The sequence below is a fragment of the Artemia sp. Qi Xiang Cuo genome, chromosome 16 (genome assembly GCF_049724085.1).
Source record: "Artemia sp. Qi Xiang Cuo chromosome 16, ASM4972408v1, whole genome shotgun sequence".
NCBI lineage: Eukaryota > Metazoa > Arthropoda > Branchiopoda > Anostraca > Artemiidae > Artemia > Artemia sp. Qi Xiang Cuo.
The window spans coordinates 48,670,012-48,691,549 of record NC_142809.1 but is presented as its reverse complement, the minus strand read 5'-3'; the positions used below and the strand labels follow the sequence as shown (position 1 = coordinate 48,691,549).

The 21,538-nt window shown below is 34.7% G+C and overlaps 1 pseudogene; it reads left to right on the top strand.

Annotated features, from left to right (window-relative positions):
* LOC148943033 (uncharacterized) overlaps window positions 1-12,960 on the top strand; it is a 27,587-nt pseudogene extending 14,627 nt beyond the window's left edge.
* Window positions 12,961-21,538: the final 8,578 nt, after the last annotated feature.

Genomic DNA, 21,538 nt, shown 5'->3' with positions numbered 1-21,538 from the left:
TGCCATATAAAATGATTTATACAACTACTTTCTATGTAAACCTTATATCCCCCAGGGCATAACTTACAACCCTTGCAGCGAGGGCTCTGAGGGGGTTATCATCCTAGAAGACCTAATTTCCAGAACGTTCAACAACGTTAAACAAAATGGATATCTCAAAATTTTGATTGGATGTGTTTTGGAAAATGGTGGGCGTGAGAGGGGCGTTAGTCGCTATCCAATCAATTTCAACTATTAAAAAAGGCACTAGCCCTTTCAATTTCCAATTGAATGAATCATATTGAAGTTTCTACGACAATGCTTTCAATAAAAACCTTATATGCCCAGGGCGTAACTTACAACTCTTGCCCTGAGGGCTCTGGGGGAGGGATTGTCATCCTTAAAGACCTAATTTCCAGAACTTTCAACAAAATAGAAAAAATGGCTATCTAAAAATTTAGATTGGATGTGTTTGGGGAAAAGGTGGGTGTGAGAGGGGGGTTAGTTGCCTTCAAATCACTTTCGACTGCTAAGAAGGGTACTATCCCTTTTAATTTCAAATCGAATTAGCCGTTTTAAAAGTTTCTACGACAAAGATTTCAATAAAAACCTTACATGCCCAAAGAACATAACTTATAATCCTTGCCCTGGGGGTATTCCTTGCCCCGAGGGTTGTGAGGGAGTTTCCTCCTCTAAAATATTTTTTCGATCTGGAAATCAACTCTGCTGAACAAAATGGCTCTCTAAAAATTTTTATGGGATGTGTATGGGGGAATGATGGGCGTGGGGGGTCTAGTTGCCCTCCAATCACTTTCGACTATTAAAAAGGGCACTAGCTCTTTGAATTTCCAATCAAAATAGCTTTTTTTGAAATTTCTATGAAAACGCCCACCAATCACCTTCGAGTATTAAAAAGAACACTAGCCCTTTGAATTTCCAATCGAATGAGCCTTTTTTGAAGTTTCTACGACAACGCAATCTATAAAAACCTTATATGGTCCCAGGCTGTAGCTTAGAACCCTTGCACTGAGGGTTTGGGGGAGTGTCCTCCTCAAAAACATAAAATTTCTATCAAAAAAATCAACTACGCTGAACAAAATGGTTATCTCAAAATTTCGATTGGATGTGTTTGGGGGAATTATGGGCGGGGTTGGGGGTTTGACTATTGAAAAGAGTACTAGCCCTTCGAATTTCCAATAAAATGAGCCTGTTGTGAAGTTTCTACGACAACACCTTCTATAAAATACAGTTTTTACCTTTGTGTATATCTCCTATTTACTATATTAAATCTTTTCTGATTATCATGTGTGGATGTATTTGCATAATTTTTTTGCCTCAAATCCATATTAGTGGTCCACCTAATAAAAGATGATACATTTAGTGGTTCATCAACTTTCGAAAGGTTGATGACCACCAGTTTAAATTAAACCAGGTTTAAACACACTGGACTGGTAGCCTAGCAGCTTGCCTTAAAAAACTGTTTAAACTCGGATCTAGTTTATTTCTGTCGGATCTTTCAATAGTTTGGGAAAAATTTGATTGGAGCCTGATTAGATAGTATTAATAAACCCAAACTAGCATTACCTGTACGAAGTGTAGGTCGAACTTTGATTACTAGTGGAAAAGAAGGCAGGAAATTTTCCAACATATTAGAGAAGTATTCAGAATTTAAACGAAAGGAGGATCACGAGACAATTTCAAAATTAGTGCATCCAGGAAATTAAAATAACTCGATTACAAAACAAGATTGAAACGGATACAATACTTGAGAAGGACACGCAAGTTTTGGGTATGCACTCAGATTTTGTTCCCCAGAACCGGAGTGTTTTTAAGAGTTTGGATAGCTTTTTCAGTCAGGAGATAAGTTTTTGTCTAGGACAAAAGTAATGAATAATGTAGAAACTTCTAAAAAACAGAAATTAGATAAAAAATTATTCTAAATATGTGCCTCTGGCTCTTTGTAGTAATTTTTATGTCATCAATCAATAAAAATGATGATAAGGAGTCAAATATTGGGCAAGACAACTTTGATCAAAGAACACACAAGGTATTTTTACATTTGTTGCTAACATTATATCAGTAGTTGCTGGTTCCAATGCCAGTGTTAAAAATGTCCAAGTAAAATCTATGTTGAATTCTAGAGATATTTTGGTAGAAACACAATCTACATCTTCTCCTGTGTTTGAGCTATGTAAAGAGGTAATTGCACTTAAAAACTTCTTAACATTTCAAATGTTAGTTGAGTTGTTGTCGAGAGCTACAGTGACTATTTTGAAAATATAATTCACAAGGCTCTAGGAATGAAGAAGTTAAAACGAAAGGTTACCTTATTTCATGTAGTCCTAATCAACCAAAACTGAGTTTAGTCCCACTTGAAACTTAAATTTCAACAAAAAATAGGGCATGTTTTCATCTGAGATGGCACGAGGATTACCAGTTCTCGGAATACAATATCAAGAAATATTCTTCTCACTTCATGTGTTTCCTTTTCTCCAGTGGTCCAAGAAAAGACCTGTTCAAAACAAGTTTGGATGGAAAACGCTCAGCGTCAATGGCACAAAATGAAGAACCAATTAAAGGCGAAGAAAGGAAAACTGGTTAGCGATTTCTCTTTCTAGTCACCTAAAGCAACTTTGTCTGATATTTGTCTCTTCATCAATAACAGCGGTCATGTGGATTTTCCACTTGATGAAATGACCCAAACTAAGGTTTCGAAGCAAAAAACAATGAAGAGACAAACGGAGAGATTGTGAAAATTTTTGGACGTTGCAAGGACCCTAGCAAGACAAGGCATTGCCTTTAAGAGAACTGAAGAAACAAATGGCAACTTGGTTCAAATTCTTCAACTTCTAACGAGATATGTTGCTGCTCTTGATACCCAAAATAGAACATACCAATTTACCTATTTATGTTCATTTGCTCACAACGAGTTCGTTTATATGCTGTCACCCAAAGTCAAGGAGAAGATTCTCACCAAAGTCTTGGATTTAAAATTGAATCCTGTGATTTCGGATGCAACACACGATGCTTCCCATTCTGGCAGGCTTACGGTTATAATCCGTACGATCAGACTGAAAGGGACACCTAGAGAGAGACTATTAGATGTTAGCAAGGCTAATGACGAAACCAGGCAGGGTATGAAAGAAAGTATAATAGGGAAAACGCCAAGGAAAGAAATTCTTCTGCATAGACTAGCCTTTCACGCTACTCTATCCTTTAACGAGCAAAAATCTGGTAATTCCAAAATATTTGCATATTTTTTTTAACAAGGGATTACAACAATTCAAAAACCATAAAATGGAAAACCAAAAGTTTGAAGCTTAGTAGACAATCTGTGTTAGAAAACGGACCTGATCCAATAATCAAATATCTTTGAAAAGACTTCAGTATGAAAAGACATATCAGTATGAAAAACTTACCAATAGACAGGCTAAAAAAATAGTTAGACTAAAAAAAATTAAATTTTCTAATAATTCGTTGGAAGAAAAAGAACTTTTTCCGCTGCCTGAACAATTAACAAATCTACATCCTGGACCATCATGTAAAAGTAGGCCTATAAGGGCAGGTAAAGAAAATGGTATTGGAAAATTGTCTGAGGAAATGAAAATTAAAAATGAAGAACAAAGAAAAATTTGGTTATAAGATACACGACAGCGAAAATCAAAACGTGTCAAAATTAAAAATGATAGCAATGAGAATTAAAATGATGATTTTTCGGAGTCACCCGAACTATAAAGTGGGATAAAACCAAGCGCACAGATCGAAATAAATAAATTATCAACCGTTGAAAATAAAAAACCTGGACTATCAAATGAGACTAGACCCTAATAAAGAAAATTTACTAGTGCTATATTTGACAATTCGTTGGATGAAAAAGAATTTTTTTGTCCCACGACTTGGACAATTAACAAATCCAGAACCTGGATCACCATTTATTACTAGAAAAAAAAGGCAGCTAAAGCAATGGGCATTGGCAAATTGTCTAAATTATTGAAAAAATCCAAAAAAACAAGAAAGGAAACTGGGGCTAAAAGATTAATGACAGCGGATTAAAAACCTACAAAAATTGAAAATGATATTTATGACAAAATGGTTTGAGATATTGACATGGATAAGGTCATCAATATTTACTATACCTTTGTTAAAAAAATTAAGTTTCGGCATTATAAATTTCATAATGAAAAAAGAAAAGCCCTGGTAAAAGTCGAAGTTCAACATTTTATAAAAGATCCAAGCTATATGATAGTTATAGATAACGATATTAGAGCTTATAAAGACAAAAGCCAAGAACCTGATGCTGTTTCATTCTGTGTAAAAAAAACAAAAACAACAAAGCTTCGGCGTCAAGTTTTTCAGAATAACAAAAGACAAGCCAATGCCAAAGTTAAAGGCCGAATAACCAAAAATGTAATTTTACAAAGGCGCTAAGTCTAATTTAAGGTCATTTAAAACCTTTAAGGGATTTATCGATGATAATGAAGAACATATAAATAAGATTTAAAAAATACTGAAAGTGAGAATCGTAACAGCTAAAGAAAAAAACATGAAAAAAATTACAACGACAATCACACTGAATGGTAGGAAAATTTTGAATTGTGATATGTTGCTGGAAACTGGAAAAGACCTGTTTGTTGTCTATAATGCCTTAAGTTTCGATTTCAAGATTTGTCTCAAAACTTCATTTCGATAGAAATAATGACTAAGTGGCATTCTTCCGCTATAATCCCTAATATAGCCCTAAAATTTATTCATTATATCAATAAAAATCTTATAACCAGAAATAATGTCGAAGTGATATTCCTGCACTGTAGCTCCTACGACCTTTCCAGAATATCTGTAAGAATCTATCCAGAATATCCATATCCACACCTATCCAGAATATTCATAAGATTCTCATTGGTAGAAATGATGTCCAAGTGGCAATCCCCACTGTAATCCCTTAGATAACTCTAAAATTCATCCATAATATCAGTAAAAAACTTATTAGCATAAATCTTGTCAAAGGGATAGTCCTGCACTGTTGTCCCTAAAACCTATCCAGAATATCCGTAAAAGTCTCACTGATAGAAATGATTTCCAATTGACATTCTTGTACTGTGATCCCAATAATAACCCTAAATTTCATCCATACTACCTATAAAAATCTCAGTGATGGAAATAATGTGTAATTGACATTTTTATGCTTGATCCTTTCTTTGCCTATATAAAGTTTCATAAGAAACTTTATAAGAAAACGATGAACTTAATACCCAAGAACTTAACATTAAAGTTCTTAACTTAAAGAACTTATTACCTAAATCAATTCTTGAGATACACTATTTTGACAATGTGCATTCACATATCGTCTTTTGATTTAGTTCAAATTTCCCCTTAATACTGTAATTGGAGTACTGTGAAAGTAGCAGTCGTGGTAGCTGTAGAAGTATTGGTAACATGAAAATATTATCTTTTTGATCATCTTTCTTATTATTTCCTTAATTTTCCAAATTAATTCACTCAGGTCATTCCTGTATTTCACCCTTTTGACAATCTGTATACACATAACATGTTTTGATTTAGTTCAACACTCCCCTCAATATTCTCTAAAAGTTTCACCTGAATACCCTTCATCTTCTTTGAAAGTAAAGTTCAAACATACATACCTTTCTCAAATTAAATACACTGGGTGCATAGAATGAATGAATTATCTAACTTACAGCCCTTGTCCTGTGGACTGTGGGGAGGTTGACATCCCCAAAAACATAATTACTGGACACTTTCAACAAGGCTGAACAAAATAGCTCTCTCAAAATTTTTATCAGATGTGTTTGGGAATGATAGGCTTGGGGGGATGGGTATGATTGCCTTCTATTAAATTTTGACTCTTGAAAAGGACACTAAAGCCTCCAACCTCTAATCAAGTGAGCTACATCTGATCCAAAGTTTATGTGACTACCCGTTCCATATAAACTCTATATGGCCCAGGCATACCTTACAGCCAAGGTCAATGAGCTCTGAAGGATTATGTCCACCCTAAAGACATTGTTATAGGCTTTTTAGACTATTGGTTACAAAATAATCTCATCGTTTCAATTGAATGCGTTTTGGGAAAAGATGAGGGGGGATATTTACTTGCAACTATGTTATCTGTTATCCATTATGTTAGCCCTATTTGGAAGTGTTTCCGGAAAATACGTCTTGGGTGATGGGGAGAGGGGAGGGTGCCCCCAATCTCTTTCACTCGAACATTGGATTTCCACCATTCTAGGAGACATTTTGCTCTTACAAAGAGGCGAAGGAATTCAACACCCAATTCTCCCTGGATGTGTAGAGGTATGACAAATGCTAGACATATGAAGGCATCTCAGTTCAAGGTTGCTTGTAAAATTAAGACACAAGACAATCTTTTGAAGTATAAACAATATAGAATTTGCAGGCTTTTTCAGTACGTGAAGCCAAAAATATGTATTTTTGCGTAACACAGTGGGTGTCTGTGGTTTGGGGGTTGGTGTCTTTGGCTCAGTGGGTGACTGAGTGTGGTTAGATGCGTAAGTGTTTGTGGATAGTTTTGGGTAGGATTGGGATGATTGAGTCGGGATGTTGGGCTGACAAGGTTTTTTTAGGCAAGTTTAAGTTAGGATAGGATAGGCTAAGTTGTTAGGTTAGGCTATGTTAAAATAGATAAGTTATCTTTAAAAACGTCGAAAGAATTTTTTATTTCGTTAGAGGTCATTGTACTCATTAAATACTAGTTATAGAAGTTACATTCAATGAGCCATGCATGCTAGCCAAGGAAGTAATGGCAAAAGTAGCTGAGCTCATTTTTAATAAATTGACACTATTTATAGTGATTATAGTAAATATGAATAAAATCCAAGAAACAGATTGCTCTCGTCATATTTAAAAGGCGGCAAAACTGCTATCATATTTTAATGAGAACAGAAGCAATGTCTCAGTAAAAATCAGCTTAGTATCTGATTATGGCAAAATCAAAGCGGGGTTTTGATATAAGTTGAAAAACTATGGTTTTGCAAATGGGGTATTTTTATAAAGGAATTTTAGCCAAGATTTCCCATCTTGGAGGGAAAATGTATTAAAAAAGCTGTCAGATGATAAAAAAAACACCTATTTCTTACCCTTCAGGTGATAATTTAAACCAAATGTCTTAAGTGCTATGCAATATAGGTGATCCGTCCGACAAACTAGAGGACAGGCGCCAAAGCCTCTTGTCATATAACTCAATTCTGTTTTGATAACACCATATAATCAAAATCTGTCACTGTCGTCACATGGTTCATCGATGGTATTGGTAAAATTTCGAAAGTGATGAGCAAGTAGAGGATAAAATACCACATAATAATATTGAGGAGAAAGCCCAAGACAAGGTAAAGGTACTTCAAAAGAACGAGGAAAGAAAATTGCAAACCGTAAGGAATGACAAAACAGAAAAAAGTAAGGAAAATGGGGGATAAAATTGAAATAAGTTTAGATATGGTAATATCTAAATATGAGAAAGCTAAAGAGATAAACCAGGAAGGTGAGAACGATTAAATCAAACAAAAAACTAAGTTTAGAAAATAACAAAAAGGAGCTTTACGGCTAATAATAATTAATGCAGATGAAGAAATTAATAAAGCTAAGGCCGTCATGGAAATTGAAGTACATGTCATAATGTAGCTTCTAAAACATCAGAAGAAAGTTTTTTTAATTTCTTTAAAACCCTTTGTTAGGGTTTCATCCATGCATCTCAATCTATGAGCCAATGGCAGAAGTCACCTAGGATAAATTGGAATTATAAAAGATTATTAAAAAAATTGTGATTACAAACCGAGACACATGTCGCAATCGCTATGTTTTAAAGGCAACAAAACTGCCATAGTATTTATTTGAGAACGGGAGTAGTGAAACTCTGCTTAGATTTTTATAATGAGAACCGAATCAAAAAAACTATGTGGATCCAGCTTGTTTAAACTGTATTTTCAATATCTCAGGAAAATAATGGGTATTAATTTGAAACTTTCAAAAAAATTGCATTTGATTAAAAGGAACTGGGCACATCCTGGCTGTCAAAAGGTAGTATCTCAATAGCGTCATAATCATAATCGATTACAACGTTTCTTCTCCAAATAAAAACAATGTTTGCTTAAAGGAAAGGCAACTTGGTTCTCCGTTACGCGTCTTAAACCGTACCATATTATTAAGATATGTCAAACAACAGTTATTTTGAAACTCCTGGAAATTTGCTGACAGTATAAGAGAATTTATCCAAACTAATACGTTGACAGGGATGAGCCAACCTTGTGTGAATTTAATTCTTGATTAGGTGAAACTGCTTTTTTATTTTTATTTTATACCAGCTTGGTGAAATTAGAGGTCATTATGCTTAAATAAAACGTCACTGACCAAATTGATTGACAAATTAAGTCATTATTTTTTCTTGTGACGGGTTTTTCTATCAAACCGGTTTTTCATGCAAACAGTGAAAAAAAGCAAAATAATTAGATTCCTTGGGGCTACAAGTTCTGGTTACCAAAGTTTTGATTAGTAGGATAATGAAAAAAATACACTAAAAATCCGTGGAAAAGTGAGTCTCTGCCTAAAGAAGACAATGTTTTCAGTGACGCGGATTTTAAACTTTTTGAAAGTGAACACTTTGTGCAGAAGATTTGATGGTGTTTGTCTATAGGAGTTTGAGATAAGCGAAGATTAGCCTCATTTGTTGTGTTACCCTATTTTTGTGTCTGACATTTCTAGTTTTGATTCTGCCATTTTTTGAGGATTTTCCATTTGCTAAGTATATTGTAAGGCCTGCCACTGTTGTCAAGCACTTATTGATTACCCAGTCTGTCTTGCTTGCATTAATAATATCATACATTGCATACATAATGAAAGTATCACCTAATCAAGCAGTTTCACCTAATCAAGAATTAAATTCACACAAGGTTGGCTCATCCCTGTCAACACATTAGTTTGGATAAATTCTCTTATATTGTCAGAAAATTTCCAGGAGTTTCAAAATAACTGTTGTTCTACATATCTTAATAATATGGTACGGTTTAAGACGCGTAACGGAGAAGCAAGTTGCGTTTCCTTTAAGCAAACATTGTCTTTATTTGGATAAGAAACGTTGTAATCGATTACGATTTGACTTTTTCGACTCAGTAGCCCCCCCCTCTCCCCACCTCTGGACAATACTTCTTAATATCTCCACATACAAAATCGAGTCGGCAAAGAGAAGTTAGACAAAAAAAAGTATTTCGTATATAGGAATTCTGGCGAACTCCCCAAGTGTGAAGTTCCCCCTGGTAAGTTCATCACCCAAAAAATTCCTTCCCCACCGAAATTACTCCCCTTAGAAAACACCCTAGCAGAATACACACCCACCTCCCCAAAAATGCCTGTATGCTTCCCAATAATAAATACTATACGTAAACATTGAGAAAATTTTATGAATTACGGACATTTCCCCTAGGGTTGTGGAGGTTATGTCATCCTTAAAATAGTTACTGGACTTTTAAATTATGCTGAACAAAATGGCTATCACAAAATTTTCATCAAACGACTTTGAGGGAAAAAGGGTGATGGGAGAGGGACAAGTTGCCCTTCAATCTTTTTGGTCAATAAAAAAGGGCACTAGAATCTGAATTTCTGTTTGAATGAGTCCTTTCCCAATATTATAGAACTGTCGGTTTGATGCAATCACCCTTGGAGAGAAAAAACAAACACGCGTCCATGGAGTTTGAAACTTCTACAACAGGGTTCATGGATATGCTGAATCTGATGGTGTGATTTTCATTAAGATTCCTTTATGTTTAAGGGATATTTATACACATTTTTGGAAAATCAGGAAAATTTTCTCGCCTTTTGTTCACACTTCAAGTATTTACTTTCATTATTCTCTTTTATGCTTTGATTCTAGAAAGATTCTAGAAAGTACTTGGCTATAGAATGCCATAAAATTGATCGAAATACAATAAGACACAAAATTTCATTAAACTATCACTGGGTCAATTCTAAATTCAGGAAATCTGAAAGACATACCAGAAGAGTCTGAGAGTTTGTAATGAGAATAAAGTGGTTTGAACCATTATATTCCAAAACATTGTTAGTATTGGCTTTTTTTTCAAAACTGTAAACTGAAGCTATCCTAAACAGTGAAAGATAAACAGAGTATGTATTCTATGCATCTTTTAGACATTAAGATAGACATTAAGGAGACTTTGATTTCTATTCCATTTGAAATACAAGGACTTGAAGTTAACTATTCAGAAAATTAGAAACAAAATTACAAGCTGCCAAGACAGTGATTTGGCGTTGCAGATCATGTATCCTGGCTTTTTAAGACAGAATTAGAGAATATAGATGGCTTTGAAATATATAATAATATATTCAATGCAAATTGAAAACTTTAGTGGAAATAAATATAGTATTTGCTGCAAAATAATTCATTAGTAGCAAAAAAACAATAAAATTCCAAAAAAATAATTAAATTACAATTACAGGATGATGATTACAGAGATTTTTTAGGATTTACCACGAGTATGGGTAGATTTAAATACAAACAATGCAGCGGCGTCATTTCATTCTGAACTAAGGAGGGGGGGGCTAAGCAACCTCTGTGGCAAACTCCCCTGGTGAGGAGAAAGGTTGAAGATAAATTGTTAATATTAGCAAATGTTTCTTTTCCCCACCTTACAATATATCTGCTCATAATTACAACCATTAAGCTTTGACCTAATCAAATTTCAACCCTATTGAATTGGCTAGAATGCATATTTTTATTTGACATTCAAAATCCACTGTATCAACATCAGTCTATTGCTTTTCTCATTTAAAACTGTGTTCTAATTTCATTGCAAAATTATTTGACTTTTTCGAATAAAATATAACCGTCAAATATCAAGGTTGCATTTCACTTGATTCAAGTATCAAGTTGATGCTTAAAATATCAGTTGGAAAATTTCTCTTAGATAAGAAGGGTTGTTTAAATTGTTACTAGTCGAATTCGAAATGTCCGAATATCAGACTCCAGGCAGCCAGAGCTGTCAAGGAACTTGATAGATTTCCAATTCGTCCCAATTACTGTTTACGGGTCATTGTTTCGATTGACAATTGTAGGCTGTTCATTTGGGGCCTACCCAAAGATAAAATTCGAAAAGAAATCTTTGATGAATTATCTCGAGTTACTGAAGGAGTTATTGATGTCAATTGCTACCCTGGCATTGCTGATAAATTCAAATCGCGAGGCTTTGTCTTTGTGGATTATGAGAGCCAAAACGCGGCAGCGATGGCACGCGCAAACTACTGCAAAAAAAATTCTTCTGTTTGAGCAGAGAGTAGCCATCGATTGGACAGAGCCTGATTCTATGGTCAGTGAGGAGATCATGAAAAATGTAAGTTTAATTTTTGTTATAGAGATAATATGCAATAGGCTAGGCATGTTAGCCTATTGACTTAAGAATAAAGTAAACATACCACTCTATGCCTTTTTTATACTCTTTCCAAATATAATAATCATTTTTGCCACAAATGAATTTTACCCCCACCCCTAGGTATAGGCCTACCACTTCCTGGTATATATTTGGGTAAATATTTACCAAATCATATTATTGAGTTTCAAATAAAGTGAATATACCATTCGATGCCTTTTTTATGTTGATTACGAATGTAACAATCATTTCTATCGGAAATGAATTTTAGCCCTCCCCCTATATATGTCAATTCAGTATATATTTTTGCACATACGGGGGTGGGGGTTAGGTTAGAAATGAATATTATATTCGTAATCAGCATAAAAAAGGCATCGAATGGTGTATTCACTTTATCCCTAACTCAATAATATGATTTGGTAAATATTTACCTATATTTACACATTCAGGTAAAATTCATTTGCGGCGAAAATGATTATTATATTTGTAAAGAGCATAAAAAAGCATTGAGTGGTCTGTTTACTTTATTTTTAAATCAATAATATGAACGGCAAAAAATTTACCCATAGGCTATTTTAGTCTGTAGACCCATCTCTGAAAATTTTATTTTTCTATCCAAGATAGCAAAAAGTAGCTGAACTTGAATTTTACCAAAAAGAATTCATTAGCCTACCACGCGTGTCTTGCCTCTAGGACTTCTTCAAAGAGCTCTTATTTAGCATCAAGTGGTATGGTATTAACCTACTTAGGTAATTCGCTCATTCTATACACCTAGTATATGTTATCTAGAAAGGTATGCATGTTTAAACTTTACTTTCCAAGAAGATGAAGGGTATTCAGGTGAAACTTTCAGAGAATGTTGAGGGGAGTGTTGAACTAAATCAAAACATGTTATGTGTATACAGATTGTCAAAAGGGTGAAACACAAGAATGACCTGAGTGTATTAATTTGGAAAATTAAGGGAATAATAAGAAAGATGATCAAAAAGGTAATATTTACATGTTACCAATGCTACTACAACTACCACGACTAATACTACCACAGTACTACATTTACAGTATTAAGGGGAAATTTGAACTAAATCAAAAGAAATCAAAATAGCGTATCTCAAGAATTGATTTAGGTAATAAGTTCTTTAAGTTAAGAACTTAAGTATTAAGTTCCTGGGTATTAAGTTTTTCGCTCTTTTATAAAGTTTCTTATGAATTTTTATAAAGGCAAAGAATGAATCAAGCATAAAAATGTCAGTTACATATTATTTCGATCAATGAGATTTTTATAGATAGTATGGATGAATTTTAGGATTATTATAGGGATCCCAGTACAGGAATGTCAACTGGACATCATTTTTATCATTGAAATTTCTATGGATATTCTGGATAGGTTTTAGGGACAACAGTGAAGGAATATTCCTTTGACAATATTTCTGCTAAAAAGTATTTTGTTGATATTATGGATAAATTTTAGGGCTATCTCAGGGATTACAGTGGGGAATGCCACTTGGACATCATTTCTACCAATGAGAATCTTATGAATATTCTGGATAGGTGTGGATATGGATATTCTGGATAGATTCTTACAGATATTCTGGAAAGGTTTTAGGAACTACAGTGCAGGAATATCAATTCGATATTATTTCTGCTAATAAGATTTTTATTGATATTATGAATGAATTTTAGGGCTATTTTAGGGATTACAGCGGAGAAATACCATTTAGTCATTATTTCTATCAAAATGAAATTTTGAGACAATTCTTGAAATGGACACTAAGGCGTTATAGACAACAAATACGTCTTTTCCAGTTTCCAGCTACATATCATCATTCAGAATTTCGTTTACCATTCAGTTTGATTGTCGTTGTGATTTTTTCCATGCGTGCTTCTTTAGCTGTAACGATTCTCACTTTCAGTATTTTTCTAATCTTATTTACATGTGCTTCATTATCATCAATCAACCCCTTAAACGTTTTAAATGACCTTAAATTAGACTTAGCGCCTTTTTAAAATTACATTTTTTTCTTATTCGGCCTTTAACTTTGGCATTGGCTTGTCTTTTGTCATTCTGAAAAAAATAAACACCGAAGCTTTGTTTTTTTTTACAGTGGATGTAGCAGTATCTGGTTCTTGGCTTTTGTGTTTATAAGCTCTAATATCATGATTTATAGCTATTTTATCGCTTGAACCTTTTATAAAATTTTGAACTTCGACTTTTACCAGGGCTTGTCTTTTTTCATTATGAAATTTATATTGCCGAAACTTAATTTTTTAAACAAAGGTATAGTAAATCCATGTTAACATCTCAAACCCTATTATCATAACTATCATCTTCAATTTTTGTAAGTTTTTAATCTGCTGTCGTTTATCTTATAACACCACGTTTCTTTGTTTCGTGGTTTTGATTTTCTCAGTAAATAAGTCAAATTTACAAATCCCATTGCTTTAGCTGTCCTTATTGGTCTAGTTGGTCTAGTAATAAATGGCGATCCAGATTGTAGATTTGTTAATTGTCCAAGTCGTGGGACAAAAATTTCTTTTTCTTCCAATGAATTATCAAATATAGCACTTACAAATTTGATACAAGTACTTACAGCACTTACAAGTCTCATTTGATAGTCCAGGTTGTTCATTTTCACCGGTTGTGAATTTAATTGTTTCGTTCTGTTCTCTTGGTCTTATCCCGCTTCATAGTTAGGGTGACTCCAAAAATTCATCATTTTAATTCTCATTGCTATTATATTCAATTTTTACACATTTTGATTCTCGCTGTCGCCGATCTTCTAACCAAATTTTTCTTTCTTCTTTATTTTGAATTTTCATTGCCTCAGACAATTTTCTCATACCATTAGCTTTACCTGCCCTTATGGGCCTACTCTTATATGATGGTCCAGGATGTAGATTTGTTAATTTTTCAGGCGGAGGGAAAAAAATTCTTTTTCTTCCAACGAAGTATTAAGAAAATTTTTTATTTTTTTTAGTCTACATGTTTATTTTAGTCTACCTATTGTAAAGTTTTTCCTACTGATATGTCTTTTCACACTGAAGTCTTTTCAAAGATATTTGATTATAAAAGCAGGTCTGTTTTCTAACACATACTGTCTACTAAGCTTCAAACTTTTGGTTTTCCATTTTTGTTTTTTGAATTGTTATAATCCCTTGTTAGAACATATACAACTATTTTTGCAATTACCAAATTTTTGCTCCTTAAAGGATAGACTTGCCTGAAAGGCTAGTCTATCCAGAGGAATCACTTTCCTTGGCGTTGTCCCTATTATACTTTCTGCCACACCTTGTCTGGTTTTGTTATTAGCCTTGCTAACACCTAATAGTCTTTCTTTAGGTGTCCCTTTCACGCTGATCGTGCGGATTATAACCGCAAGCCTGCCAGAATGTGAAGCATCGTGTGTCGTATCCGAAATCACAGGATTCAATTTTAAATCCAAGACTTTGGTGAGAATCTTTTCCTTGACTTTGGGTGACAGCATATAAACGAACTCGTTCTGAGCAAATGAACATAAATAGGTAAATTGGTATGGTCTATTTTGGGTATCAAGAGCAGCAACATATCTCGTTAGAAGTTGAAGAATTTGAACCAAGTTGCCATTTTGTTCTTCAGTTCTCTTAAAGGCAATGCCTTGTCTTGCTAGGGTCCTTGCAACGTCCAAAAATTTTCACAATCTCCGTTTGTATCTTCATTTTTGTTTGCTTTGAAACCTTAGTTTGGGTGACAAAATCAGACGAAGTTGCCTTATGTGATTAGAAAGAGAAATCACTTACCAGTTTTTCTTTCTTCGCCTCTACTTGGCTCTTCATTTTATGCCCTTGACGTTGAGCGTTTTCCATCCAAACTTTTTTGAACATGTCTTTTCTTGATCCACTGGAAAAAAGGATGCACACGAAGCGAGAAGAATTTTTCATGATATTGTATTCTGAGAACTGGTAATCCTCATGCCATCTCAGATGAAAACATCCCTATTTTTTTGTTGATATTAAAGGTTCAAGTGGGAATACACTCAGCTTTGGTTGATTAGGACTACATGAAATAAGGTAACCTTTGGTTTTAACTTCTTTATTCTTAGAACCTTGTGAATTATACTTTCAAAATAGTCACTTTAACTTTCGACAACAAATCAACTAATATTTGAAATGTTAAGATGTTTTTAAGTGCAATTGACTGTTACCTCTTTACATAGCTCAAACACAGGAGATGATGTAGATTGTGTTTCTACCAAGATATCTCTAGCATTCAACATAGAATTTTCTCGGACATTTTTGACACTGGCATTGGAACCAGCAACTACTGATATAATGTTAGCAAAAAATGTAAAAATACCTTGTTGGTTCTTTGATCAAAGATGTCTTGCCCTATATTTGAATAATTTTTTTTATATAATTTCTGTTTTTCAGAAGTTTCTACATTACTCATTACTTTCGTCCTTGACAAAAACTTATCTCCTGACTGAAAAAGCTATCCAAACTCTTAAAAACACTCCGGTTCTGGGGAACAAAATCTGAGTGCATACCCAAAACTTGCGTGTCCTTCTCAAGTGTTGTATCCGTTTCAATCTTGTTTTGTAATCGAGTTATTTTACTTTCCTGGATGCACTAGCTTTGAAATTGTCTCGTGACCCTCCTTTCATTTAAATTATGAATACTTCTCCATTATGTTGGAAAATTTCCTGCTTTCTTTTCCACTCGTAGTCAAAGTTCAACCTACACTCTATGCAAGTAATGCAAGTTTTGGTTTGTTAATACTATCTAATCAGGCTCCAATTAATTTTTTCCAAACTATTGAACGATCCGACAGAAATAAATTAGATACGAGTTTTAATAGTTTCTTAAGGCAAGCTGCTAGGCCACCAGTCCAGTGTTTTTAAACCTGGTTTAATTTAAACTGGTGGTCATCAACCTTTCGAAAGTTGATGAACCACTAAATGTATAATTTTTTTGGTGGACCACTAATATGGATTTGATGCAAAAAACTTATGCAAATACATCCAAAGATGATAGTCAGAAAAGTTTTAATGTAGTAAATAGGAGATTTACACAAAGGTAAAAACTGTTTAGTAATTATAAAAAAAAACGGACGTTTTGGGATGGTTGCTCTTGTTTATTTGACATCATGATATGGGGATTCGGTTTCAATGATGCTTTTACAAGACGAAGAACTGCATATATTTCATGAAAAGAGCAGTACCGAGTGTTAATTACTCTCACAGATGAAAATATTTTTTTTACATAAATATACAATTGCAAAATTGAAAAAAATTCATAGACTTTTCACTCAGTAATGGGTGTTTATTTTGATTGATCCAAAAATGAGCTCTTGATAAAGAGGACTTGAAGTTTAATCTGAGACTATCAAAACAAGAAGGATTAATAAGGCTTTCTTTTTCCTTTATGCTTAATTTGTCCCCTTCCGTAGAATATACAAATGGATCCATTGTCGACATATTTCCAAGTCTGGATTCTTCTTCTCTTAGGTAATATAATTCAAAATATTCTGTCAGCGAGTATAAGTACTATTGAATAATCATGGATACCGTTTGACGGTTGAGATCCTTCTTTTGCATATATTTACCAGAATTTATATACATTTGTAAGTCTCCATCTGCCAACCACGTTTTTCAGAGTGATATTTTTTTGAAAAATGTATCTTTCCTTGTAATGTAAACACATCGTTAAGCTGTCCTTGTAAGTTTAGTCAATTTAATAGAAGAAAATTATCTGCCAGGTCTGCAAGCTTAGTCACCCCCTCATCTTCAGACAAGAGTCCTTGAAATTTTTGATCAATTTGATGCTGAAACAATAATCTAGCTTCTTCACGCAAGACAAACAGTCGGCTCAGTATTTTACTTTTGACAGCTATCTTACCTTAGTATGAAGAAGAAGGTGAGTATCCGGGGAACCCATTTCTTTACAGAGAATATCCAACATTTGAAATATCAGAGCTTTATGTCTAGTTTCATTCACAATTTTTGATAACATTGGAAAATATTTCGTTTAGTTTTGTGGACACGTTTTAATACATTTTTTTCACTCAATTTCGGCTGAAAAAAGCATTCTTCTTACTCAGATTCGTGCTTCAGGAAATAACTGTCAAACTCTTTAAGAAATTTGAAGTTAGTTGTTTTGCCTGGAAAATTCAGCAAGCAAAGAAGTTGTATTTGGCTTTTTATTTTATGCAATTTCGAATACTATCAAGTAAGAAGCCATTTATGGGGAATATTGTTCAGCAACTATGTTGTTTAAGGTCACTACTTAAGAAGCGTACTGGGAAAAAGCAGAAGAGGGAAAGGAACCTCCCGCAAGGGACGTTTTGTACCTACTGGTATTAAGCTACCCATAAATCGCGGGGGACAGTTGAGAAGGTCCTTACACTTCCCTTTTTCCTACATTCCTTCACTTTGTATTTATTCAGCATGTGGTGCTGATGGCGTGGACCACTGGATCACTCGTTTACTGTCCTGTTCTGAATTTTGTCCAAAACAGTATCAAAAAAAGCTTTTCTCTATATATTATGAAGAAATATATGTCTAAATTTTTCATGCTCACCCAGGTTTCTGATGCGAGGAAGCAAATCTTCCAGTTTTGCCATCCTGGGGTAATTCAGCCTAAGAGAGTGGGTACAAATGTGTTTATTAATAGTGTCTCTGATATTATTGATAATAGCGCAATGTATGATGCTGATGACGTTGGTCTGCCAGTCTTTGTTATCCGCCACCCTAGTGAAGTACCACTTATTCTTGCCGACGATTTTTGTTCGTTGAGTTGCCGTGTAAACTCCTGTTTGTCTGAGCTGCGCTCTTTGTCTGAGTGTGTGAAAAATCTCCTCTCTGGAACAATTGGATGTCCTCAGTCGTTAATGCAGTAGTGTTCTGTCTCATCAAAACTGTCCTCTGCAGTTGTTCTAAAAAAACAGCTACTGACCTCAATGATTCCTTTGAGCTCAAGGAGACCCTTGATACCCTGAATGGTCATGACGGTACCGTAAGTGTGAAATCTGATCCTGTCAAGAAAAGGTGGGTAGTTCAGACCCGAGATAAAGCCTCAGCCGTCTCTCTCGCTACCACTGCAATTAGTCAGCTAAATATATCCTCTCATGTCCTTGATCAAAACGTGTTTGGTATTGTGAGTAACATCCCTGTTCTTCTGCAAAAATCAGAGCTTACTAGTATGATTCCTGGTCTTTTCGATCATACTAAAATTGGAAATTCTAGATCATTTTGCCTTGAATTTCTAGACGATGATGCCTTAAATCAAGCTATAAATGAGGGTGTGCATTTGGTATACGAGCTTTTTAAAATTAGACCTTTCCAAAAGTTATCTCCTAAATGTTACTGTTGTCAGTCTCCGAACCACAGTGTCGGAAATTGCCCACTTCCATCGACTAATCAAAAGTGTTCACGGTGCACTGGTGGAAATTGTAACAAACGTGATACTCCTTGCACTGAAAGCCCAAATTGCACCAACTGCGAGGAAATCATGTTTCCTATAGCCTCAGATGTCCAGTGTTAAAAAAAAGATCTGAATAAGGATAAAAAAGGATTGCTAGTAGCAATAAATTTCAATTTGTTTCACTTAAAATTAACAGAGCCAAAGACAAAGATCTTCTTATTGATGAGCTTCATGATTATGATATAGTTTTTCTACAGGAACATTTTCTAACTAAAGCCAATACAGATACTCTTAAACGGTCACCCACCCATCACAAGTTTGTAAGTGAATATAAAAAAACGCACGGTCGACCCACTGGGGGTCTTGCAACTTTGGTTCGCCTCGCTAAGAAACCTGAGCTTATTTCTTGCAATTTACTTGCAATAAAATGCGGTATTATTGTCCTCATCAATGTCTATATTCCATGCAATCGCAAGAACATATCTTCCTTATCTGTCTTCGCAGGTTCTTGTAATTGACTCAGAACTCTTCTGCTAAGAGTGACCAATCGGGGATTAAATTATATTATGGCCGGTAATATCAATGCCAATCTTCTGTCCCAATCTGAAAGAAGTGACCTAATTTTGATGATTTGCCTAGTGGCTATAAGTTCGTCAATACAAATAAACAATTTACTTAAATTTATAACCATGATGGTTCTAAATCAAACCTTTATTGTACTATAGTTTCAAGTGGATCAATCGTGATTCCCTCTGTCATGTTTTTAGATGATAGAATTGAGGATGATCACTTGCCTTTAACTTGCAGAATTGAGTCGTCTGCTGTACTGGCTTATAACCATTTTTTTACCATAATAAATGGTTTTATAAGCCAAATTTGAAACGAGTAAATTCTGAAGTTTATTTGTATGTTCTTTTCTCGTTATTATCGAGCCTGAAAGTGGCTTTTCACCTTGGAAAAACCTCTGTAAGGTTTCTTACAGAGATCTTAGCTCTGTAACAGCTAAGATCGATTTAAATTGTTACTATTACCGTATTGCACATTGTTTGAAGGCAGCTGCTTCAGTTTCAGTTCATATTGAACGTGTTAGATTTGGCAAGTGAAAAAGCCTAAACAACGCACGAAGTTTTGGCTTCACTTTTGGATTGCTTGTGATCAGTCCAAGTCTGGTGAAGTATTTAAAATTAAGCAAAATTTGAAACGTCAGTTTAGATCTTCTTTGCGTCAAGCCCGCCTGAATGCTTTGGAGGCCCCTGGGATCGGAAGTCTTGTTCAAATGTAATTATTAGCAGAAAGTGTATGCCTGCTACCGTTTCAATTATCAAAATCAGTGATTTTGTTGCTCATTTTACTTGTGTTTTTTCTACATTTAATCATTCTATCCAGTCCATGTTTTCTTCCTTATTGCATAATACGCTTCCTTGAGTTCTTCAGCAAGTCCATATATTGTCAATATCCAGTGGTGATATCTATTGGGCTTTTAAGAGTGTTAAGAAATCAAGTGCTTCCGATATGGATGGTGTGTGTTACAATATCCTCACCACTAAGCGTCCATTATTGTTATCACACATTCAGCTCCTATTCCATACGTGTTTAGTCCAGTCCTTAGTTCCAGATAGTTTTCTTTCGGGAATTGTAACATCAGTTTTGAAAAAGGAAAATGATGGAGATCAGTGTTCCAGTTATCAACCAACTACAGTGTCGTACTTCAAGAGCAAGCAGTTCGAATATGCTGTATTGCCCAAAGTTTTGACTAAATGTGATTTTTCTTATTATCAAGTTGGGTTCAGAGCTGGTTTTGGTTGTTCTCAAGCCCATCATATACTTGGTCAGCTTATAGTCTCGGGAAAAATGCAAAAAGGGCTACTTTATTTTTGCTCGGTTGATATCTCGGGTGCTTTTGACAACGATGTACATTCGCAAGTGCTTCACTGCTTCGTTAAGGCAGGAGTTAATTCTTCCGTAGTAAATATTCTACAGTATTGGTATTCCAATTCGTTGGTTCAGTTAAAATGAATGGCTGATATATCCGAACCTATCTCAGTAAAGAAGGGAGTGCGGTAAGGTGGTGTGCTGTATCCATATAGTTTTCAAACTGTGTTTGCAGACTTTTTGTGAATGCTGTCTCCTACTGTGTTCTTAGAAAATACTGCTGTTAGTCACGTTGTCTATGATGATGACGTTCTGCTAGTTAGTCACACTAGGTCAGGCCTCACAAAAAATCTAAATGTTCTGATTAATGCTTTAAGTATTATTGGGATTTCTGTAAATTCTTCGAAATGCTACTTTCTGTGTTTTAGTGTTTCTAAACCAACTCCTCCTTTACATGTGGGTACAATGCTACTCAGGTGTGTCTCAAAGTTGAAATGGCTTGGGATTACTTTTTCTGAAACACTTTCGACTACATGCTCGTCTCTGGTTGCTAGTGTTCTGCAGTGTATTCGCTTCGCATATGGTAAAATCTCGCCTAATAGAGGGAGGTGCAGTCGCCAAGGCTTATCTAAATTTTACCATAGTTTTAGTTCTCCTACAAATCTTTTCTTTCCGGTTTGCAGCCTTTAATGTGCAAAAAAGACCGTCTTTAGCTAAGTAGAGGCTATTTTAAATATTGTAAATTCCTGCTATATTTACCAAGGTGGTACAGAAATCACAAGATTATTTCTCATTTTGGACTTATCGACCCTCTAGTGCTGCTTGACAACATCGCTAAGGACCTGAGGACCAATACTTCAAGGAAGATATTTGCCAGTGACCCC